The 25,366-nt window shown below is 44.6% G+C and overlaps 1 non-coding gene and 1 pseudogene across 1 annotated transcript; one reads left to right on the top strand and one right to left on the bottom strand.

The window, feature by feature from the left end:
- Positions 1-2,399: 2,399 nt before the first annotated feature.
- Positions 2,400-2,482, bottom strand: trnal-uaa (transfer RNA leucine (anticodon UAA)). The gene has a single exon. It is a non-coding gene; the product is annotated as a tRNA-Leu (tRNA).
- A 22,377-nt stretch (positions 2,483-24,859) lies between these two features.
- Positions 24,860-24,968, top strand: LOC138219182 (5S ribosomal RNA; annotated as a pseudogene).
- The last annotated feature ends 398 nt before the right edge of the window (positions 24,969-25,366 follow it).

Genomic DNA, 25,366 nt, shown 5'->3' with positions numbered 1-25,366 from the left:
ACTTGGGACAAGTGCTTTTAATTCACCCAAAGAGAAAAATCAGCGTCCCTGAAAAAGATTGTTTTCATTCTCTCCTGTGAGGAGCGCCGCTCTTCCAACGAGGGCCTCTTCTCCCCAGACCACAGATTATTCTTTCCGCCCGGCTCTCTCACGGAGAGCAGACACACCGTCTCCACTAATGTGTTTACTACATCTATAGATCTGACCCCCTACAGCCCCGTATATTCCTGGACAGGATATTTACCACCAGCCTCGTGAACGTCACATCTTGACCTCTCCCAGGAGGAGCACAATTAACACAGAATCCTCTCTCCATTTAGCAAATAACACAAAACTCTGTTTACCTGTCAAGACAGAAAACCAGGCTGCTGCAGGTGAGGCTTAAACTCACAACCTCGGCATGAGTCCACTGAATATGTCATTTTACATGGAAAGAGATTGGAAGTCAAGAAGTTATGGTTTTGTTTTAATACTTGCCTACTCTTTTAATTTTTCGGTCAAATCTTTTATTTGGGAGTACTTTCAATTGATGTTAATCCTTGTCCCGATGCACGATTCTGGGCCATGGTGCATCTTGAATAATGTTCTTATAGGCTTCAGTTTGGAAAAGTGCGCTCTTCAGAAGCTACAGAAACCGCTAATGGTTACATAACACTTAATGCAAAAGCAACGTTTGGGTTTGAAAAAGAATATTACTTGCTATGAATACAAACACTGTTACAGCAGGCGTGTTAGGGCTATTTTAGCTTAGATCATCAATTCATCTTACATTTCTTCTCCATCTATATCAACAGCGTCATCGCTACTGAGCGCTAAAGGCAGGTCCTGGCAATACAATCTTCTTTAGAAAACATTTTTAAAACTATTTCCACTACCATACGTAAAGTAAAAGATTCCGATTGCACGCAACTAATAAATTATCTTTTCCAGGGACGTTGTAGCTAGATGCAAATTACAATCAAAAATATCAGTATCAGCTTTAATATTTTCTTTTGGATCCACAGGACGATCAGCATGAGCCATCAAAGAGCCTGTAGTGATAAGAAGTTTAAAAGCGCACAAGTGATCTGTCTTTGGTCAAAGGAATTGCTGGAGCAGTAGGACAGAGAGCAATATCTAGCAGCTGTAGACGATGTTCGGGGAAGAGATAATTCTGTTTTCAGCACAGGGAGTGAGAATGAGCTCAGTCCGGCTCCCAGCAGAATCCATTCTGGTTTGGTTACTATCAGACTGTGCGTCTGAGGCTCTTTGGATCGCAACGTGAAAAAAAAAAGAACAAAAAACATTTGCTCACATCTTGTGATTTCCACGAGAGGAAGAGAAGATATCACTTTAAAAAAAATCAGAACTGAAGATTTGGATCCGGGACCTCATACTTGTCAAATGATTAAAATAATAATTATGAAAATATCAGGTTGTGTTTCTGCAACATATCGTGCACAGTATGCCATTTATTTCTAAAAATACAGTAGATTGTACTAAATAAAAATGTACAATTAACCGCTGGTATAAACAGATGTGTGCTGTGTTTGCCTTTGTAAGCATTTGTTTAAAAAATAAGTTCACAATACGATAAAAAACACAGAAAGCACAAACGTAATAATATAATGATACAAAATCAATACCAAATCATAAAGCCAATTAAGTACATATCCTTTGAAAACAGTGACATTTGTATCTACTTTTGAATTACAAATCGGACAGCGTAGTCCCTTAATTCAAAGCTGAATTCGGAACAAGAGCCTCTGCTTCATCGTTTATTGAGCTTTTGATCAACGTCTGAGTGAAAAAGATTCGCTATTTTAACTATTTAATTAAAGTTCACAAAAGCACCTTTCTTCGAGCTGTAGTCAAAACAGCGACTTAAGGATTCCTAACTGTTTCTAATACAGTCAACCGCGCTACCAACTGAGCTATCGAAGGGATTTCAAGTGGTCCTCTCTGGCACATATTGCCCAATGTAGTGAAATATTCCGGGTACTTAAATTCCAGTTCGACATCAAGTTTCCAACTCGTTTCTTTAGTCTTGTTTACCTTGAATTTAAGCCACATACCAGGATTCTACTGTATAATCTTCCGGGGATGTTACAAAATATTTGATGGGGCATCAATAATTACAGGCGGAAATTCACTCCTTTTTTTTCTCGAGGCATCATATTAAACATTTCATTTGGATCGAGAAGAGGATCACCATGAGAGACAGAACAAACTGTTTGATTCCGTCTTTATTGGGAGCTGTATCACAGCTAATGCATGTAAAGCCTTCAGTATGCGATAGTGAGAGCTCAGTTATGCCAGGGAGTGGGAGTGAAGAGAACTGAACTGAAATTTAGTAAATTCATATTTAAATAGAGTGTAAATCATCAAAGTGTTCTGTCACTTAAAACTTATTACAACACTACCAGGAGTGGGGATTGAACCCACGTGGACATTTGTCCATTGGATCTTAAGTCCAACGCCTTAACCACTCGGCCATCCTGGTCTATAGCGATCGGCTCTTCAGTTGTTTAACATTTAAATATGATTCAACAATTAAAAAAAATATAAACCACGAAACCTCTTAGAGTAGCGAGAATACTTCCTTTGTGTATAAAATACATTGTGAATGCTTTCTCAGCCTTTACTTTTTCGTTTTTATGACATTTTTTTGACCGAGCACGAATATTCTTTTGTCCATATCTTCACAATGGAAGCACAGAACGCCGTCAAACCAAATGCATTTTAAAGACCGAGACTTGTGGATATTTCCACAGCCTCTACATCAAACTATCAGTGGGCTAATTATCTTTTTTTAAACCTCCGGTTTTTCATCAATGCGTAATTACGCACTTACTGGAACCCGGAGGACCGCTGTGTACAGACGTTCACAACGCGAGAAATACTGTTCAATACGGCTTTGTGCGAATAACCCGTATATGACCATAGGAAGCAGAACAGCGCAGTCTCCAATTACCCAGACTGTAAGCACAGGAATAAAGCTTTGTTTGATTTCTGAAACCCTTCCTTTACGCCCTGTTTTCATTCAGGTAAGGGTCAACTATATTGACAATACTACTGACAGCAGGAAGATTAAAATATTCTTTACTCAGCAGCTCATTAAAAACAGCTCCCATGATGTTCAAACCGATTTTTTACACAGAACACTGACACAGCTTTGCGTTCTGAATCTGTTTTTCTCATGCTTTTATTTAATATGGCACAATGCACTGGGATAGGGGTATTCTGTTCACAAACCAATAGCATTTAAATCACAGCACCCACAATGCTGCAAGTAAGTGTTTTGCACACTAAGCAGGTCTTCTGACTTTTCCCAGCTTTGTTTTGGGTTGTGGAACCTTTATTTTTTATGAATTTCTGAAGATAACACTACAGGTATACACTGGGATAGAAGGGTCTTTTTCATGGCTCAATAGTAATTCAAATACAACAGCCACACTGCTGAAACCATATGTTTTACACACCAGACAGGGCCCCTAACCTCATACAACATTGCTGTGGCTGTGGCCTCTTTCTTTATTTTTTTATGATTTTCTGAAAGTAACACAACAGGTAATAATACACTGGGACAGGTGGGTCTTCTTCATGGCTCAATAGTGTAGTGGTTTGATGGGTTTACTGAGACAATTATTAATTGTAACAGTAATCACGAGGTTGTTCGTTGTAGCTTTTAGAAAATCAATCGTCAGAACAACTAACAACGCACACACACGGGTTCAATACACGAGATACATTTATTAATATAAATTGTGCACCAAAGATATACTAGTCTGCCTGGATACGAGCGGCAGACCTTACTGTGAGGGTTATCAATATACAAGGTATATAATCTCGAAGAGATGCAAACACAAAGAGATACACAACAGAGAATATATGTCAATATATATCGTTCGGTTATCAAATCGCTAATCAGTGTTATTACCCACTGTTACTCTAAACTCGGAAGTAAATACATTACTCATGAATTAAATTGATAACAACTTGTGTTGAGGTACAATTGAATTCTCGAGACGCAATGTAGAACATGGGGTTTACTTATCCACTGTGTATGGATTTGGAATCTCCCGGCACGAACACCAAACCAGCTGACAGGCTCTGTTGCAGCCTCTGTTGCAGCGGTTGTCCAATGGGCGTTGTGTCGGCGTCCTCTGGCTACCGGCCAACCAGTCAAGGTGCAGCTCGGAGTAGGACGGGCGGAGGAATCTGTCTGCGGCGCACAGGAAAGTCATTGCTCCTAGGGGATCTACCAGGAGTCCTGCTGGCTAGTAGAAAGTCTCTATGCACAGAGTGTGACCGCGAGTCCTCACAAGTCACCCCTTTGCCTGGGAAGAAGCTGGTTTGTTCCCGGTCCAGCGCTGCTTCTGAATAAGCTATTCAGGTTGTCGACGAGGGTCCAACTGTAGGCTGGCGTTGATCAAGCGGAGCATTCACGTTGGTAGAATTCTGAGTACGTACGGGATCCTCGGCCTCGCGCTTAGAACAAAGTCCAAGTCCTTTTGCAGACAACAGCAGTTGTCACGTGATTGTCTCTGAGGATGCGCGAAAATGGCCAAGGAGAGCCCCGATCTGAGCTTGCGCTCCCTTTTTGACCAAGACCCAGATGTGTGCTGATTGGTTGAGAGTTTGGCGGGCATTGGAGACCCACGTGGTATTACCACGCCCTGCCAGTCCCTGATTGGTTGGTCAAGATGAGATATAAGTCACTTACTCTTGACACTTAGGAATGCAGTCCAGATGTCCATTCGGCACTCCCTAGACTGATAGGCGCCAATGAATGACCATTGATCATGATAGCCAGGCTTAGCTAAGTGCATCCCCGTCTGGGAACTTGTTCCTTATCAAAAGAAAACATCTTAAATCAGCCTGCATAAATACTTTCTCTGTGGCAGCACCACAGAGATGGAGGGTGAGATGGGGCCTCCTTTAGGACAGCATACCAACGCTTAATGCTGTCTTATTAACAAGCATTGCTGCTACATATCCCCCCTTTTTGAAGGTCACGAGGTCCTGAGGCGTTGTTGCCTTCAAAACAAAAACAGAGTTAAGTGATGTCTGTTGTACCACGGTGGATTCTACCACCCAATATTCACATTACCTCTCGAGAATTTGTACAGGAAATAGTGTTGGAAAGAACATTGCGTATACCTGCTCTCAGTTATAAGGTACATAGAAATGAGGCATCGGGCATCATCATTAGCCCTAGACCTTAAACTTCCGGCAGTTCGCTATCAGTATCGGATAGCTCTGCAGCAGGCAGACGTTTGGGAGTGGTTACCTGATTTCGGTGATACACCATTGCTCCTTTTGTCTCATTCAAACTACCCCGCAAGGCTTTGATACAAGAGAACAGCATCCAACACATTACCCCAGCCATGATCCAGCTACCCAGCAGCAGTGTCAAGATGACCACGTTTACTGTTCCCAGCGCCCCAGGGGATCCACAACGACTGTGCTTGGGACCTACCAGCGTAGTTTTTAAGTTTGTGTCGTTGAGAACAAATTCGAGTAACTGTACACCCTCAAGGCTTACTGTCTCTTGGATTCTCTCATCCAAGTCAATGCTGTGTCCTCTGAAAGCGTCCACAATCTCGAGTTCCGTTTCATACAGTTCTGACTCCAGATGATATTGTGCTAAATCGTTGAGATGCACTATAGCTCCTTCAGAAACTTGTAGAAAAACTGTTTGGTTGGGTAGCTGCACTTCGGTAGCTGTGTCATGTCTGTCATAGGTTCTTGTAACAGTTAACTGTGGTGTGCTGACCAGCCATATCTTTCCCACCTGCTCAACCTGGGGTTCGTTAACCTCACTTTTGCTCGTCACTGTGGCTTTACACTTTTCAGTGGCAGCCCCCTTTCTGATACCACACAACCTCTGAGTTGTGTCCCTAAGGAATGGCTTACTTGGGCATACCCAGTGGATATCCTTGGTTGACATACACAGTTCCAGGTTTGGAACAAGGTACAAATTTGGATCATCCTCCTGGTAAGCTACGAGCGGTGGGGTGGTCAACTTCACATGCATGTCCCCCCTCCAGAAGCCAACGTTCGATATAGACTTGAGTCTATAGATATCCTTGCTACTCACGATGGGAAGGTTCAACAGGAAACCTATTTCCTTGGCTTCGGGGTTGACATGTATGGGAATGGCACTGCCTAGACTGTATGCAAGATGTACTTGCACTGGCTGCACCATCTCAGAAGTGGTGGTCCTCAGTACTTCTTCTACCAAGGACAGTGGAACCAAGTAGGTTGGAATCTGTCCCATGGCTAGGCTAGTTACCGTGGCACTAAGCTCCCTAAGCAAATCCTGCATCAGCATTCTGACCTGTTGCACGTAAGCATAATCCTACTGTAACACGTCGACAATCCTGCCCACGGTGTGGAGGGTGTTATTTAACACTGCTGCATGAAGGTTTACTGCTAATATTGTGCCCTGTAAGGTTTTCACTAGGCTTTCCAGCCGCTGCTTCTGTTGATACAGTCTTTCACTACCCTCTGGCATTTCTGACACCTGCCTTCTTGGGGCAGTCAGGGTGAGAGTGCCGGTAACAAACAAACCTACCAAAAAGAGCAAATGCACAACAGTGGCGGCAGCAATCAGTCCTCCCAAAAGTTTTTAAGGGTGGCTGATCCCAGTCATCTCCTTCTGAGTGACTGTCGCCTTTCTAAGCTGGCGCAGCGTGTACATGGTGTCTTTCTCAGTATGCCATGTGGCATCCTGGGCACCAACATCCTGGAAATCTGGGGAGATCTGACGCAGCTGCTGATGCTGCTCCTCCATTTCCAGGGCATCTGCTTTTTTGATTTGTTCATGCCTGTGCTCTAGGAACCCTGCAGGGGGCGGTGCAGCGGTGGAGCATGCCTGACCCTCGGCTGAGTGGTCATCTGGAGCACCTGAGTGATCTGGGATTGTTACCCCATTCTCACTGTTCAGGTCCACCCTGCACCCCTCCTGATTGAGGAATCCCTCTATCGGCATGTTTACAATCGTTCACTGGGTGTGGGTGTAGGACACCTGCTCGCTCCCCCCTTCCCTCGCTAGGGGTTCAGGGAGCTGCCCCAGCACTGGGATAGCTAGTTCACTGTCTTTGAACTCGCTATCACCCACCAGGCCCATGTCAGTGCAGGCGGGGATTCTGACACCCCTCTTTGCGATGTCCTGCGCTGGCAGGCGGGTGGCTTGAGCATCCAGCTCCAGTATGGCTGAACCACTGTTGGTCAGACTCAGACTGACAGACTGAGCTGGTGGCTGTAAGAAAACCGGCTCGGCTTTCATTCCCTGTCCCTTCTTGGGGACTGGGTGTGTTGGAAACCCTGCCGTTGAGGCAGGAACAATCAGGTCGGTCTCTCTCACTACCTGGTAGTTGTGAGAAATAATGTTACCTGACTGCAGGTTCCCTGGATCACAGCAGAGGGAATCGGCATCTGGAATCAGATGTGTCCACAGCGCAGTAGTCCCAGTGTCCAGCTGGACCTCCTTCCTGTCTAACCTGTGAATGTTGCACCAGGGGCACCTGGCGGTGGCCCTGTGACAGCTGCTCAAGCAGATCCTCACTAATAGAGGACCTCTCAGAGCTAAGGGTGAGGGCTACTTCACCAACCTGCTCTCTTGCCATCTGGATCCTTTCCACCCCTGTGGGGTGGTGGTCCTGACCCCTCTTGGGTGCCAGGGTGCACAGGGAAAGCTCCTTTTCATCACCAAGTGGGGAGATCCGCTCCTTTTTAGGGATGTGAAAGGGGTTTGCTTTACCTGGTGGATCAGGCGGCTGCTCGGAGCACCGCTCCTGTGGCATGGAGGCTGTTGGGACCTTGGCCAGGGCACGACTTCCCTGTAGTTTTGGAAAGCAAGAAGAGACATTTATTTCTCGTCCAGAGGAACCAGGAGGAACCTCCAACTCAGCTATAGTGTTCAGTGGGCACTGTGTGATCACAGCATAACCACTGAACCCCCCTTTTTGCTTTGCGACAGGCTTAGGGTTTTTGACCTGAGCCCACAATTTTCCACGCTGGCAGTCCACCAGAGGCTCCAGCCTGTCAAGCAGGTCTTGGCCAATGAGTAGTGGCTCTGTTTTAAACCTAGAGATATAAACAGGATGCACCACGTTCATTGGCCCGAACCTAAGTGCCACCCACACTCGGTGTGTGATCCTGGCATGATCCTGGGTATAGCTGGAAATATCTATCTTACACGGTTCTACCTTAAGTCTGATGCCTTTTCCTTTCGCTACTCGTTTGAGCTCGCTGAGTAGATCGGCTGACATCAAACTAATTTCAGCCCCAGTGTCAATCAGTGCTTCTCTATCTAAGATGTTTTCAAGAGAAACCTTGATATAAATACGCCTTGCTTTGCCTTTCTGGCTGAGATTCCCTAAGAATTGTTGGAAGCCTGTCTTTTCTTTGACTTCAGGGGCGGGGTCAGCGCCCAACTCAGAGTCACAGCCTTCTTCCAGGCAGGAACCCTCCCACCCAATCAGATAGACTGAGGGAGGGGTTTGGGTGGATCCCCGCCTCCTCCAGTGAGAAGGGGCGTGGCCCCCCTCAGCTTATTCACGCTTCCGGCATTCGGTGCGGAAGGTTTACCCTGTCCTGATCTCTCAAGCAGGGTGTAACGAACAGTTCTTTCCGGACCCTATGCGGACGACACAGTCCGACGGAGTGGGGAAACACTAGGGAAACATCATGCAGGAATACGGGGCTGAAGACAGGGGGGCGTGTCCAAGGTGCGCTGGTGCACGGGGAAGGTGTGGCCGAGGCGAACAATCCGAGAGAGTAGTCCTTTGGGAATATCCAAAACACAAGGGTAAGTCCAAAACCAGAAGATCCATCAGAAGAAGGAATTAAAAGCCACGAAGGCCGGGTCGGAACCGGCGGACGGGGAACTGGAACAGGAACGGGAAAGGGAACGGAGGTTAAAACCTTAACGGGACCAGGCGCTTCCAGGTCCCGGACTCGCACGATATGGAAATCAGATGCAGAGACCGGATGAGCGTCAGCGCCTGGCTTTTAAGGTGGGCTGGGAATGGGAAACAGGTGCAGAGAATAAAGTCTTAAGTGAAAGGGCTGGAGCACCCTTAAGGAGGGGGGACTAATATCATGACACAGGGCTTGTTCAAGCCGGGCCAAGCGGGCTGCAGTCGACTCCCTTCGTCCAGCCTTATGATAGGCTCTGCCTGAGCCCTTGCCTTCCCCGTAGCGCTCACGGCGGCTCTGACGCTTAGTGCGGTCCTGCCTGCCTATTTTGCGCCGGGGCTTAGCGGGCTCAGGAACCTCAGCTCCCTCAAGCTGAGGCGAGTCGTCAACCCTGCTGGCTTTAGTGGTGAACACGGCCGTTTTAGCAGGTTTTCGCTCTGAGGAAGCAGAGACTTCAGCTCCCCAGGCTTTTTGAGTGTGTGCATCACAATCATTTTTCTGACTGAGGGATGCAGATTAGCAATGAATAAACCTTTGAAATTCACGTTCTCTTCGCAACCCTCTTCATTCCGCCCTGCAAAAAGTGCGCCTAAGCCTCTCATAGTAGTCGCGAGGGGCTTCAGCTTTTTCGTGCTTAATATGGTGCGCAGCGGCCACGGCAGCTATGGGATCGATAAAAGCCGAAAATTCTCCGATCATTGCCTGACACAGCTCCTCAAAGCTATTACAGACCTCCGGTCCTTGTCTGGACATCCACTCATGTACCGCTCGGCTAGTAGTTTTCCTTACTAACATAGCCTTTTCCTGTTCGGACGCTCCGGGCATAAACTGCAAAGTATGTCTCAGCTCATCGATGTAGGTTTCCACATTATTCCCTGACACTGACGGGTCAAACCTTTCTACATCTTTGGCTAACTGCCTCAGGGAGTGGAGATTAATTTTTACGGTTTCTCCGCGGGCAGGGGGACGGCCGTGATCAGGAGCAGGGGGTCTCTGCCTGAATTGCATCGCCCTTGCGTCTCGCGCAGGACTCGGCGATCTCCCCCATGCCGATCCAACCACAGACCCTGGCCGGGAGAAACCTCCTCCCGGCGCGCTGGGTGAGCGCTCCGGGCTGCTAGGTGGGCTGGCACGCAAGTGGGATCTAGCCTGTTTTGCTTCCAGTACGAAAGCATCTAACTCCTTTTGCCTTTCCTGGCTGAGTTCATTTAAACTCTCAATTTCTTTTTCTTTTTCTTTCAAGCTCGCTTCCAGGTCTCTCCTAGCTACCTCAGCCGCAGTTTCTCTAGCAGACAGGTCATCTAATTTACCTAAAACTTCCCTGAGTCTGTCTTCACTTTCCTCATTTTTCACTCTCTTTTCTCTGATTATATCCAGCAACTCAACTCGCTCCGCCTTATATCTTTCTAGCTTTCCCTGAAGCTTTTGAAACTTTGTCAGCTCGGACAAAGACAGTTCCAGCTGTTTAGCTAGATTTAAGGCGAAACTCGATAGGACCTGAACTGCGTTCACGGACCCTCCTGTGTTAAGCTGGTTCGCTACCTTGGCTACTAAATCTACTTGCAGCTTCTCAATATCATCAAAGTTCAACTTTTCGATACCGCTCCAGTAACCAGGATTGTCGTCGCTAGAAATAGTACTTATAAGCGACTCCACTTCAGACATTTTAGCAGCCATTGTCATTACGTCAGAGAAACGTTAAGAGTATTACTTTTTTTTCTCCTTTTACTAAAATACAGTATGGAATTTAAACACCCGAGCAGATGGATTTCCAATCAGCACACGTTACACTAAACGCTAGAAAACAGGGGGATTTCTTTGCGCAGTTATCAGCACACCCGGTATTCGCGTATAGAAGCCGCGGTGCTGTGCTGAACTTGAACTCACAGCAATATCAGTTATTCTGTGCCATTGATTCTCATTTCATTCTAAACTCCGCCCACCCAGGGACGCCATTAAATGTAGTGGTTTGATGGGTTTCCTGAGACAATTATTAATTGTAGCAGTAATCACGAGGTTGTTCGTTGGGGCTTTTAGAAAATCAATCGTCAGAACAACTAACAACGCACACACACGGGTTCAATACACGAGATACATTTATTAATATAAATTGTGCACCAAAGATATACTAGTCTGCCTGGATACGAGCGGCAGACCTTACTGTGAGGGTTATCAATATACAAGGTATATAATCTCGAAGAGATGCAAACACAAAGAGATACACAACAGAGAATATATGTCAATATATATCGTTCGGTTATCAAATCGCTAATCAGTGTTATTACCCACTGTTACTCTAAACTCGGAAGTAAATACATTACTCATGAATTAAATTGATAACAACTTGTGTTGAGGTACAATTGAATTCTCGAGACGCAATGTAGAACATGGGGTTTACTTATCCACTGTGTATGGATTTGGAATCTCCCGGCACGAACACCAAACCAGCTGACAGGCTCTGTTGCAGCCTCTGTTGCAGCGGTTGTCCAATGGGCGTTGTGTCGGCGTTCTCTGGCTACCGGCCAACCAGTCAAGGTGCAGCTCGGAGTAGGACGGGCGGAGAAATCTGACTGCGGCGCACAGGGCAGTCGTTGCTCCGAGGGGATCTACCAGCAGTCCGGCTGGCTAGTAGAAAGTCTCTATGCACAGAGTGTGACCGCAAGTCCTCACAAGTCACTCTTTTGCCTGGGAAGAAGCTGGTTTGTTCCCGGTCCAGCGCTGCTTCTGAATAAGCTATTCAGGTTGTCAACGAGAGTCCAACTGTAGGCTGCAGTTGATCAAGCAGAGCATTCACGTTGGTAGAATTCTGAGTACGTACGGGATCCTCGGCCTTGCGCTTAGAACAAAGTCCAAGTCCTTTTGCAGACAACAGCAGTTGTCACGTGATTGTCTCTGAGGATGCACGAAAATGGCCAAGGGAGGCCCCGATCTGAGCTTGCGCTCCCTTTTTGACCAAGACCCAGATGTGTGCTGATTGGTTGAGAGTTTGGCGGGCATTGGAGACCCACATGGTATTACCACGCCCTGCCAGTCCCTGATTGGTTGATCAAGATGAGATATTCACTTACTCTTGACACTTAGGAATGCAGTCCAGATGTCCATTCGGCACTCTCTAGACTGATAGGCGCCAATGGATGACCATTGATCATGATAGCCAGGCTTAGCTAAGTGCATCCCCGTCTGGGAGCTTGTTCCTTATCAAAAGAAAACATCTTAAATCAGCCTGCATGAATACTTTCTCTGTGGCTGCACCACAGAGATGGAAGGTGAGATGGGGCCTCCTTTAGGACAGCATACCAACGCTTAATTCTGTCTTATTAACAAGCATTGCCGCTACAATAGCAATTCAAATACAACAGCCACACTGCTTAAACCATATGTTTTACACACCAGACAGGCCCCCTAACCTTATACAACCTTGCTGTGGCTGTGGCCCCTTTATTTATTTTGTAATGATTTTTTCATTATGGCACCATTAGACAGCCGGTACATGGGGATAGGGGGGTGGTATTCACGAGTCAATAGCTCTTCAAGCACAACAGCCACAGTGCTGCAACCATGTGTTTTACACACCAGACAGGCCCCCTAACCTTATACAATCTTGCTGTGGCTGTGTCCCTTTTCTTTATTTTTGTATGATGTTTTCAATATGGCACCATTAGACAGGCGGTACATGGTGATAGGAGGGTGCTATTCACGAGTCAATAGCTCTTCAAGCACAACAGCCACAGTGCTGCAACCAGGTGTTTTACACATCAGACAGGTCCCCTAACCTTATACAACCTTGCTTTGAGTTGTGGAACATTTCTTTATTTTTTAATGATTTTTTTACTGTAATCAAGTGTTGTGCTCATTAATAATAATAATAATAATAATAATAATAATAATAATTGCTTACACTTATATAGCGCTTTTCTGGACACTCCACTCAAAGCGCTTTACAGGTAATGGGGACTCCCCTCCACCACCACCAATGTGCAGCATCCACCTGGATGATGCGACGGCAGTCATAGTGCGCCAGAACACTCACCACTATCAGTGAGGAGGAGAGAAGAGAAATGTAGCCAATTCAAAGAGGGGGATTACTAGGAGGCCATGATTGGTAAGGGCCAATGGGGAAATTTGGCCAGGCCTCCTGACTTTTCAAAGTCATGCTTTGTTGTGTGAAACTTTAATTATCTTTTTAGGATTTTTTGAACATGGCAACTTCCACCGAGATGGGTGGGGGGTGTTGGGGTGCTCTTCAATAGCTTTTTCATCTATACACACAAACGGATGTAACCAAGACACTCAGAACCTGTCACGCAGGGGCTGACTGCTGAGAATAGAGATCCAATGCGGTGCCCTTGGTATGGTTGGTGCGAGACGCAGGCGTAGTCCGAGTAAACAGGCAGGGGTCCGAGTCCGGGAAGTCGTATGTCGAAGAAAACTCAGTCTTCACTCAGGTTGGGAGATTGTCAACAGAGATCTTTAATACAATCAGCTGAAGGGGAGCATATCACAGAGAAAGGGTTTCCCCTAGCACTCAAGACATGCTCACTGGACTTCATACTTTATACTGAAGTTATACTTTCCTTTTTTATACATTAAAAGTAGGCAATACTTTAACATATCAAAGGAACATACAGGGAAAGGGGCAGTGTCAGAAGTCAAACAAACAGGACAGGGGGGTGCCATTTGACATCCTACAATCTGTTTCAATTTTCTCTGGTTGAATGGGTGTGAGGAATCACAGGCTTTAGTTTGCACCTAAGACAGTGGTCTTAGGTGCGAACAGAAAACCTTTCCCACGCGTAGTCACTGTCCTGACCTTTTGACTCAGTCTTCCACATGTAGCACAGGCGTAGGCACAGAATCGACAGGCGAAAGTGTAGTTGAGGGACTGGCAGGGGTTTGGAGTCAGGGAAGGTGTAGAAGTTGCGTCGGTGTGGATTCAGAAGGCAGAGGCGTAAACGAAGAGACAGGCTGGGGTCAGGATCCGAGAAAGCGTAAAACAGGCGAAGGTACAAAATCGAGTGGCTAAAGCGGTAGTCAGAAAAGCGGGGTTAAGGTCCAGGGGAGAAGTCGTAGTAAGGCAAAGGTGTAGTTAGTACGTAAACTCCGGGAGAGAATCTCAATCGTGAGCAATGACCGGGGGGCAGATGAGGGTTTAAGCAGAGGACTGATTGACACGTGCACGTTTGGTACGGGGAGAGCTCGTAGGAATGCGGGAGCGCTTGCCTGCGTGAGGGAGATTCGTGGCAAAACCAACAGAATCAACCTGAACTCACAGAAAAACAAGAATGCCCCCGAGACACCTGCACCCCCCCCCCCGGACCACTCTGGTATCAACACCCCCAAACCCATCCATACCAGCTAACAAGACTCAGAATCGGTGCAACCCTCCAACCTGGATCAAGAGCAGGATGGGACAAGAACCTCACCACACTACGCACCCCTCATCCAGACCAGCAGGACAGCCAGACCACAGACAGCACCATCATGTAACCCCCCTGTTCATTCCAACAGAAAAGCCGAACTGACCCCCACCAGCATGGCGACGCTGCAGCTCTGGTCACACCAGCAGGCCCAATGGGCTCAGAGCTGGGGGACATACAGATGCAGCCATTCAAAATGCGTGGGCGATACCGCATTATTTTCCGGTACGCTGTACGCAGTCTACCGCAAGTTACCATTAAATACCGCGAGTTACTGGTAAATACCGCTAGTTACCGTAAATTCTCCTATAATATGACAAGCAAAATAATAGTATCCGGAATTTCGGCAAGGTGGAGCTAATAAACTCAGTTATTTAAAAAACGAAGATATTACTAAAAGTATTAATAATGAATGACCTTGGACAAGCTGTAAGTGTAAACTCAAAGTATTGCCCTGGTCAACATTCTTTTTTTCATTGACCGTCTTTGTAAAAGTAACACCACAGCATTTTGCAATCACGCATTTGTTTCCAATCATGCAAAGTACAGTAATTTTTGAGAATCGATTCACCATGCCTTTCACATGCTCATAAAAGAGATTGATTTAGGAACATAAACATATTACTGTATGAAAACTGTACTGTATACAGTATGTATATGTATATTTAATGTCTTAACTGTGCCCGTTTAAGTATTGAATATTCATATCTAATTTTACCACTGAAGGGAAATCTTAGTAGCTGAGCATAAAAAGAATAGGAGCATACTGCAACGCGTGTGAAGGGCATAAACGATATTAATTTTGGAACATAAACATACAGTATATGGCTGGTCTCGGTACTTTAAAGAAAACATACACGAAACATTGGTTTCATTATGACCAGAATCGGTCTTGAGATATTTTTAACTTGATTTACAGTATTTGAGAGGTATGTCTTAACACCGATACTACAGTATGTAAATACTGCTCACGTATATGTTTCTAGGTTTATATTATGCATTTCATACGGTCAAATTACTTTTGAGCAACTAATAAGAAGTGCGAAACGGTATGCCCAGGGCGTTTTAGTTTATTTTTACTGGGACTCTGCTTTAACAATGTCGCCGTGGATTGATTAGAGATATCAAGTACATACAAGTCATTTTTTAAATGTTGTAGTTCGTCTTGTAACAATGTTACGAGTACATCATCTATCAACAATTACACAGGTTCTGTTTCCATATTGCGGATTTTGGTTACGTAATATGATTTTCTAAATTTCACGTTGTGAATATATGATTTGGGCAAACAGAGCCGCAAAGAAGTACATTATGGGTTGTTGTTTTTTTTTGCAGTTTTATCTAGAACAAGCGATGCTTAAACCTTTGTCTGATTCTTGTGAAACTATCCACACGACAGTTACAGTACCTAGGAGTTGACTTCAGTGATGTCACTGATGGGATGTTTCTAAAAATCCTTCCTCTGTAAAACGTCTTCTCTAGTTGTCCTGCATATGTATTCGGTAATGAAGCTGTGTGTTCTGTCATGGAAATATAACTATCAAGGAAGCCACAAAAGAGAGTTCTCACCTGAGTAAGGTCTTTATTTCAATATTGCAATATTGGGAGCCCTTCTAAAACTTCCCCTTTCTCTAAGAGAAAACAGATTACATCATAGAGCGAGAGAAGAAAAACTAGATTTGTTATTCAAAGCTAATCAGTTACTTTCAGCTAATTCTAATGACCCAGACAGCATATATTGTTTTGGTACATTGTCTTCTAAACTAACCTAAACAGTGTACTTTGTTGACGAACTGTTTTCTAAAATTCTGCACGCACTGTAGCACAGCATTTACATCCTTGAAATACATTATCTAAAAGCACCAATATATTTTTTCAAAGCTCTCTACATTTTTAAGAATCAATTTACTTATTAGATTTCCACTTCAATTCCCTTCTTTTTATTCTTGAAAATGATTAAAAGTTAGATTCTTCATATGGACTCCCAGGAGGCTCCCATACTTCGGATTCTTGCGTTCTTATCAGAACATACTGATGCGCAAACATATTCATTACCATATTTCAAAGCATTGGAATAATATATTTTGTACAGCAACACAAAAACAGAAAGACAAGTATCACAGCCCCTATAGTCGGTGTTACTAACTTAAAGAAAAACATTCCCCCTGGCCCAAACAGTGATTCTAACCAGGAGAGAAATGGGTGAGGCTGTAGAATGAGGCATTAAAGCACATACATAACAAGATGCATTAAATTTCTTTAACTTTACAGTATGATTTATAAATTTGTACCACAAATTACTCATATCCCCCTCATTATCAGTTTCATTCGGCCAGTTTGTATACAAAGAGGCTTTGCATTTAGATTCCTCGTCTTTCTGGGCTTCTGGGTGACAGGCTTCCACATAAAAAGGAAAAAGGCTGTGCACATCAGTCCCAAGCATGTGATCCCCATCTATCCCTGTGGAGACATCACTCCTGCTATTTGCTCAGTTCGTTTGTGACCTTTTTACAGTGGGAAGCATGAATTCAGGACACCTGGCACGGCCCCCTCCACCTGAGCGAACACCACCTCTTTTTCCTGTCTTTCACCAGAATCCAGTCTCCTTATTCATGCATTAGTTCCTACAGCACAGGTAAATCCCTGTGGGCTGGAGCCCAGCATTTTTCTTAGGGTTTTTTTTTTACAAGATTGGTCAACAGCTGGGTCACCTAAACAGCTGTCTATCACCCTAATAGAGAATGGCCTAAAACTGTGATTATAGCGAGGAGCATACAGTTATTTCCATTCTAATACATCTGAGTTACACTCAGACTGAAAGCAGGGCTATTTACCCATGCCAATAAACCTAAATAATCACCTCTATCAAAAGGGATTACTCCCATGAGCATCTTTTATAGCAATACAATCCCAACATGAGCTCTGGTTATTATTTGTGGCTGACTGATAAAGTATTGATTCCATATCCCCATTTTATGTAAAGTAAAGCTCCTTACACTTAACAGGTACACTGTCGCCCCCCCTCAGGAAGCTCAACAAACACAGAAACAGTGACAATATAATAATTAATGTTCACTCAGTCTCTGGTGCAGTGGTTCGGTGTCGGCGCAATGCGTAGATCCAGCGATCTCATCCTGTCACTCAGATGGCAGAGTCGGTAGTCAGTTGCACTTGATATGGTCCTTCCCAGCAGGGTTGCAACATCTGGCAGGGTATATCTTCCTCACCACACCCACTCGCCAGGTATCAGGTCGTGTCTTCCCTCTACTGGAGGTCTCCAAGTGTCCAGCACCTGTTCACCAGCCCCATGCACCACTTCAATTAACAACCTACAATACTGCAATAGAGAATTAGCAAATTCAACAATCCATTAGCCAAATTCATCCCTCTAGGAAGTTTCGTTGATTGGCCTGTGATGATATCAAACAGGCTCTATTACACAGTTCTGTTTGATCCAGCCCGCATCCCATGGCGCTCCTTCAGTCTGATGTCTAGTCGATCTTTTAGAGTTCTGTTCCTTCATTCCACTGTTCCAGCAGACTGAGGGTGATCTCAGTCCATCTCACCCCGAATAATCCAGCCACAGCCTGTCCCTTGATCATAATACAAGCGGTAGGTCAGTGCCCACCGAGGGCTTATCTCCATCATCAAGTGTTTGGTAGACACAGAGGCAGTGACAGCAACCCACTGGGAAAACAGATTATAAGAGCCAAGGTTTCCCTTTACAAATGTAAATTGTAAATATTTGCTACTGCATGAAAGGTTTCTCAGGAGCAGGCCGTATGAGCTGTAGCACCTGCACCTGAACTGTAGTTGAGTTCCTTTGATAAGCATCACATTGAGATACCACATAAGTGGCTACTGCGTCAAACACGGTCCCCACCCAGGTGTCCGACAGAGTGCATTTGTCGAGCTATAAAGGGCATTAGGCTGTGAGGGCATGCAGAGCGTCCAGTGTGCTGGCAGCACCACACTCTTTTCTAACCATGTCCTTTTCTCTGCTTTAGAGGCCTCAGCCTGAATATCCTGTAGCTGTCCCCTTTTCACCAACAGAGGTCTCACAGGGGTCTCAGACTCCTGTTCTACCAGGACTGTGCACCTGACAGCTACATCTGCAAAGTTGTTCCCTCGAGTTACTGGAAACATTTCTTCATTATGTGATTTATACTTTACCACAGCTACTTCAGTCAGTAGCTGCAAAGCTTCTAACAGTTCAGAGACAAACCCAGCATTCTTAACTGGAGTCCCTGCCATGTTGGGGAAATCCCTATTCCTTCACTGCCATCCAAAATTGTGGCATACACCAAATGTATATATACAGTCTATATAAATTGCTACAATTTTCCATTTAGCATATTTACAAGTTTCAATTAAATATTTTCATTCGGTCTGCTAGTTCTACACCAGATTATTCACAGTTTATACAGCCAGGCAGGTAGCCTGCACAACACATAAACACGGCCCCTTGGCCACCGCATCAAGGGGTCCTGAATAATAATAACCCACCAGACGATGCCTATCTCCATGCTCCTGCACCAGCACAACGGCTCACAACCCATTTCTTTCACTTACAGACAGATTACATGCAGATGATCAGTCTGAGGGAATACAGTCCAGGGCCAGTGTCTGCAAGAAAGCTTGTTTCAAAACATCAAAAACAGTTTGTGCTGCAGGGGTCAAGGCAATTTTGTCTTTAGACTGCACTACCCCCCTTAAACCAATACGTCACTGGACAAGCTCGTTCTGAGAAGGCATTCACCCTGGCTTTATCATGTAGTTGGTTTTATACTCCTTTTTTTCCTCTTTAGATCCAATACTTGGAGTAGCCCGGCCTTATGGATTCCGTAATTAGGTAAAACAATCACAATATCACATAACTCTATTGAGTTAGTTTACATAAATGCTATTTCATGCAGTAATTCCTTATAAAATGCTGCGGTCTGGGCCTAAAATAGGTCTGGGGTGTCCCCCACCCACATCAGTAGTTGAAAATGTACATCTTTTCCCAAGCAGACTGTGACAGCTTATATTTGCTTTAAACACAACCCTTGCACCCCTTCTCCTGTAGCCTCCTGTTACCCGTTAGAAAACTTTATATCACATTTTTATGCTGTTTTAGTCTAAAACCAGGACAGCTGTGCTCCTGTGTCCCCCAGTTACTGCACACTGTAAGATTATTTCACTTTTATTTAAATCCTGAGATAAATTTAGGAAGGCTACAGAGGGGTTTACTAGATTAAAACTGTTAGTTCACGCACGGCTCTCGTTTCAGCTTCTGACATGTTCTTTAATTGTGAAATCAAGCCTCTTTCTTACAATTTCTCCAAAAAACACCTTTTTTTTAGTAACTGTACACCAGCTTATTAGTAGTTTTGTCTTTGGGGTTTTATATCTCGGTATAACATTAAAGTCGCACAATAATTTCAACAAACTGGCGGCTCCCTTTTCTCCTCCTTGGGAGTCTTTTTACCCCATTTGCAGCGCTCGCACTTCTGCATGCATGCTTCACGAGTTATTAAATCAAATCTGTCTCCGCTGTCCGTAATATCAGGAAAGCATAGTTGTACATTCTTGGCAACATCAGGTTTTATCATCAGCAACATCAACCCACTCAAGTAAATTTGTTTTATTACTGTGGAAGTATCTTCATTCACTTCCTTCTCATCGGCTAACCCCGAGTATAATATCCATAAAGCTATAAACCTTTCTGTAAAATCTGAAACATCCTCACTTACTTCTGCTGACATGCTGTCTAATCAGTTTTCGGTGGGTAATGCTCTTTCAAAAATCTCCACACTAATTCCCACCCTTCTCCTAGATTCTCTCTTAAGGCGTTCTATTTCTTCTTTTGCTGTTTCTTTTTCTGCATATATAACTTTGTTTCGTTCAGCCATTGCTTTTAGCTTTTCCATCAGAGATTTTTGTGTCTCATCTATGATATTCTGTTGAATTCTCAAATATTCCTCTAAATATTGTTTATTTTTATCCAAATGTTCATACACTTTTCTACATTCCTGTTCAGCCTAAATTCCGTCCGACATATTTCTTTGTTTCACTTTGGATTAATCAAACTTTTTTTTTTCTTCACACCAAACCATTTTCACTTCTCCCACGCGCCCCGCGGAACCCCCCAGTCGAGACAAACTGACGAACTATCACAATTCAGGAACACGGACCAGGTTCCAAATCCTGGCTTTAAACACACAGTTGAATCGAGTTACCATTTTCGGCTCTTCTGTGAGTACAGTTCTAGTTACTACCTTCAGCCATACTGCAGTCGTGTACCAGGATGCAACACCTGGATTGTTTCGCACGGGCAGGGCGAGACGCTATTCCTTCAGCAATCCCTTTTTTTCTACCCCACCTTCACAAAACAGGCATCTAAAAACACATACACCATTAACTCATTTTTCTGTTGTACTTGCTTCAGCACCACAGCAACATGGAGAGGACAAGGGACTTTTTAGAAAAGAGGAGTCCTTACCTCTTTTTAGAAGCGGCCGCCTAACTTTTCCTCTCCATGTCCGTGTGGTTTAATTTAGATGGATACTTCTTCATCATTTGGGTTACATATCCGCCAATCTGCCTCCTCCTTTTTAGAGGACGTTGTAAACCTTTAGGAACAATATAATCTAGCAACAAGGTTATGTCACTGTAATTAGGCTTAAGACAATCAAGAACAAGGCTTGCCTTTCTTCGAAATTCTTTACGGTCATCAGGCAATTTAGGAAAAGACTTAACTAATGCAAATAATTCACTAGGAGACCAATGTCAATGTACATATGCTGGAGTTCCTTCTGGACCTGTTAAAGTGCACATTGGCATTTCACGAACAAGTGAAAAGGCTTTGGCTCCGGACCGCTTTCTAGTTTCTGTGGAGACTTTTTCTTTTTAGAAGGCATGGTCATGACTTTAGCTGCAGCTTGCTGTTCTTTAGTTTCAAGACTAGTCTTTTTTGAAGCTTCCCATTATTTCTGTGATTTCTCTTTCCATTACATAAGCTTTCCAATTCGCTTTCTTTCCGTTCTTCTCCTTCTCTTCTTAGTTTCCCCTTCTTCAGAAAACTTATTTTTCCTAATTCATCTTTCCTCTGTCCATTCTGATTCACTTACAAAGATCCTTCATAGTTATGGGCCCCTAATTATCATATATAAATTATGTGCAAGTTCCCTTACACCTATTACCCTAGCTTTACAGTTCATGAACATAAAACATTTTTTTTACTCTAACCCAGGCTATAATTGTTTCTCTGAATTTGTCGTACATGTACTTTTGCTGGACTGCTCGGTCCCATTTTCATCTTTGAATTTTAATTTCCCATTTTTACCAATCGGTGCCTTACTTAGAACCTTATCACATCAACTACTCCGCAGAGCAAAAACCACACGTCTGTGTTAAGATAAGTTCTTTATATGAGTCCCAGACTCATCAAACCCACGTGAGAACACCCCTGTGGCTCGCTTCTCAAACTATTAATTTTTAAGGATCACCTACTGGCGTCAGACAGCTGCCAATTCTCCAGACGCGTCTCTGGAAGGATAAACAATTTATCCTCTGAGGTTCGTCCAATTTTGCTAAAATTGTCAGGGTCCAGATGGAGTTTCAGCAGCCGTTCGCGTTCAGGTTTCTGATCCCGGACGAGCCCCCAAATTGTCATGGAACTATCAAGGAAGCCACAAGAGAGAGTTCTCACCTGAGTAAGGTCTTTATTTCAATATTGCAAGCCCTGCTGCCACTTCGCAAAGTGCAACCAGAGACTCAATTTGTTACAAGCAGTACAGGGTTTTTAAAAGATGTTGCGCTGTAAAAAAGCTCAGCGCTTTGTCCTTTCTAAAAGTTCCCCTTTCCCTAAGAGAAAACAGATTACATCAAAAAGCGAGAGAAGAAGCACTAGATTTGTTATTCAAAGCTAATCAGTTACTTTCAGCTAATTCTAACGACCCAGAAAGCATATATTGTTTTGGTACATTGTCTTCTAAAGTAACCTAAACAGTGTACTTTGTTGATACACTGTTTTCTAAAATTCTGCACGTACTGTAGCACAGCATTTACATCCTTGAAATATATTATCTTTGTAGATTAAGCTGACCCAGGGACGCCAAATAATGTAGGGAAAACCGGTCCAGGGACGCCAAATATGTAATCATAGTGGCTCTCTGAAGGCACCAGTTCTGTAGGGTTTGGGCATTTACTGAGACAATTATTAATTGTAGCAGTAAATCACAAAGTTGATTCTTTTGATGGCTTTAGAATCCAACCATGCGACATAACTCAAACAACGCACACACACAGGTACTAACACACGAGGATACATTTATTAATACATAGAATATGCATGTAAACCTAACAGATCTTATCGAGAGGGTTATCAGAATACAAAAGGTATATATTCAATCAGTTACAAAGTGTTACACATATCAAGAGGACATACATTCAGTATATCATTCATTAAGACCGTTTCGTAAAGTGAACTTGGTTACAACTTCTACATTAGATACTCAAACAAGTACATAACTCTTAGGAATTAAATTGATATCAACTGGTTTGGATAACAATTGAATTCTCGAGCTGTAATGCATTGAAGTTGAATACTCATCCAATCTCTGGGGATTCAGATCTCCTGCGGGCACAAAGAAACAGTTGCAGGCTGTTGCTGTCCAATCCGCGCTCTCTGGCTCCGTGCCAGGCTGTGCTGTGCGGCTTGCGACGGTGCGCTGCTGATGCTCACTGTTGGCTTAACTAGCAAAGTTTGTGCACAGGAGAAAAGATGACTGTGGGTCCCAGCAAGTCAGGAAGAGGACTGGTTCGTTCCTGATGAAGAGCTAGTTCTGAATAGTGATTCAGCTGTCCACAGTTCCGACCTGTTCACGAGGCCTGCTGCTGGTTACTCTCTGGCAACCTCCACTCTAGACTCTTAGAACAAAGGAAAGTTCTGGCACTGGGACACACTGGCCGTTCCGTGGTTGTCCGGGCTGAGTCTCAGGATGGTCAGGAGGCGCGCTGTGAGAATGTCCTGCCCTTGGGATTCTCCTTTGTATTCCCTTTAGAATTGTTGAATCTGAATCTGAATTTTGTCTGAATCTGAATCTGAATCTCAATCTCCCAGGCTCTCTGTGTTGCCTGTTTTACCTGGAGGAACTTCAGCTCATTGATTGGCTGAAAGTTCCATGGGCATCAGAGTCCCACGTGGGTTACTCGGCCCTACCAGTCCCTGATTGGTTGATCAAGGTGAGATATGAGTCACTTAGTCCTGACACTTAGTAATGCAGTCCAGATGTCCAACTGGCACTCCCTAAACAGATAGGCGCCAATGGATGACCATTGATCATGATAGCCAGGCTTAGCTAAGTGCATCCCCCTGTGGGAGCTGTCCTTATCAAAAGAAAACATCTTGCATGAATAGTTTCTCTGTGGCTGCACCACAGAGATGAACAGAGAAATGGGGCCTCATTTGGGAAGCTCAGAAACACTTAATTCTGCCTTATTATTTAAGCCTCACCGCTACATCTTAAAGCACCAATATATTTCTTGCAAAGCTCTCTACATTTTAAGAATCAATTTACTTATTAGATTTCCACTTCAAGACTTGTTCGGCTGGCGTTCTGGGAGTCGCGTTTATCAGAATTGTATTGAAATCGTTTCCCACAGAGCTCAGATGTCAAAGCACAGCAGCAGCTCTCCACAGCGATCCTCTATAGCGCCCTTTCTCCCGCAGCTCCGTCCTCATTGGAAGGAAGCAAGAGTGAAAGGCTGAAGTGAAATTGAGCGGGGACGAAGGCAGTGAAGAGAGAGAACGTGGGAAGAAGAGAAAAACGCAGGGGAAAAAAAGCAGCGTCGTAAAAGAGGTGACAGAGCTGTCCTCTCTATAAGTGGGGTGCCAGGGAGCTTTGCTCTAGCTTACGGCCACACCCCCTTGAGCATGCCTGATCTTGGAAGCTGAACAGGGATGGGCCTGGTTAGTACTTGGATGGGAGACAGCCTGGGAATACCAGGTGCTTTTAAGCGCAGGAGGCGCCCTATCCCCGCTCGCTCGCTCATTCCCCTGTTCACAAGTGCAGTGCGGCTTGTCCGTCTGTTTATTTGTCAGCTCTGGCGAGACACGGGTGCTTGTGTATTAGCGTGAGCGTTTTTTTTATTCTGATCATGAACAGTTTTACAAGTCCGCAAAGGATCGAGGAAAGGTTTATCGCCAGCTGAAAAGAGACACAGCGCTTCGGCTGTGGAGACTTGCTCGGCTGGCGTTCGGGGAGTCGCGTTTTTCAGAATTGTATTGAGATTGTTTTCCACAGAGCTCAGATGTCAAAGCACCGCAGCAGCTCTCCACAGCGATCCTCTATAGCGCCCTTCCTCCCACAGCTCCGTCCTCATTGGAAGGAAGCAAGAGTGAAAGGTTGAAGTGAAATAGGGCGGGGACGAAGGCAGTGAAGAGAGAGAACGTGGGAAGAAGAGAAAAACGCAAGGGAAAAAAGCAGTGTTGTAAAAGAGGTGATGGAGCTGTCCTCTCTATAAGAAGGGTGCCAGTGATCCTTGCTCTTGCTTACGGCCACACCCCCTTGAGCACGCCTGATCTCGGAAGATAAACAGAGATGGGCCTGGTTAGTACTTGGATGGGAGACTGCCTGGGAATACCAGGTGCTGTAAGCTTTTAAGCGCAGGAGCTTGTAAAACTGATCATGAACAGTTTTACAAGTCCGCAAAGGATCGAGGAAAGGTTTATCGCCAGCTGAAAAGAGACACAGCGCTTCCGCTGTGGAGACTTGTTCGGCTGGCGTTCGGGGAGTCGCGTTTTTCAGAATTGTATTGAGATCGTTTTCCACAGAGCTCAGATGTCAAAGCACAGCAGCAGCTCTCAAAAAAGCAGCGTCGTAAAAGAGGTGACGGAGCTGTTCTCTCTATAAGAAGGAGAAGAAGAAGAGGAACAGAGGATTCGTTTGTCTTAAGTTAGACTTTGTTTTTTTGTGTTTTTTTGGTGTTTTTGGTTGATTTTTGAGGCCCTCCCCTTCAGCCTAGCTCTGTTTGGGGAGGGGAGAGACTTTTGGGGT

The sequence above is a fragment of the Lepisosteus oculatus genome, chromosome 14, assembly GCF_040954835.1.
Source record: "Lepisosteus oculatus isolate fLepOcu1 chromosome 14, fLepOcu1.hap2, whole genome shotgun sequence".
Lineage (NCBI taxonomy): Eukaryota > Metazoa > Chordata > Actinopteri > Semionotiformes > Lepisosteidae > Lepisosteus > Lepisosteus oculatus.
The sequence above is the reverse complement of the archived record's forward strand: the minus strand, read 5'-3'. Positions and strand labels throughout refer to the sequence as shown.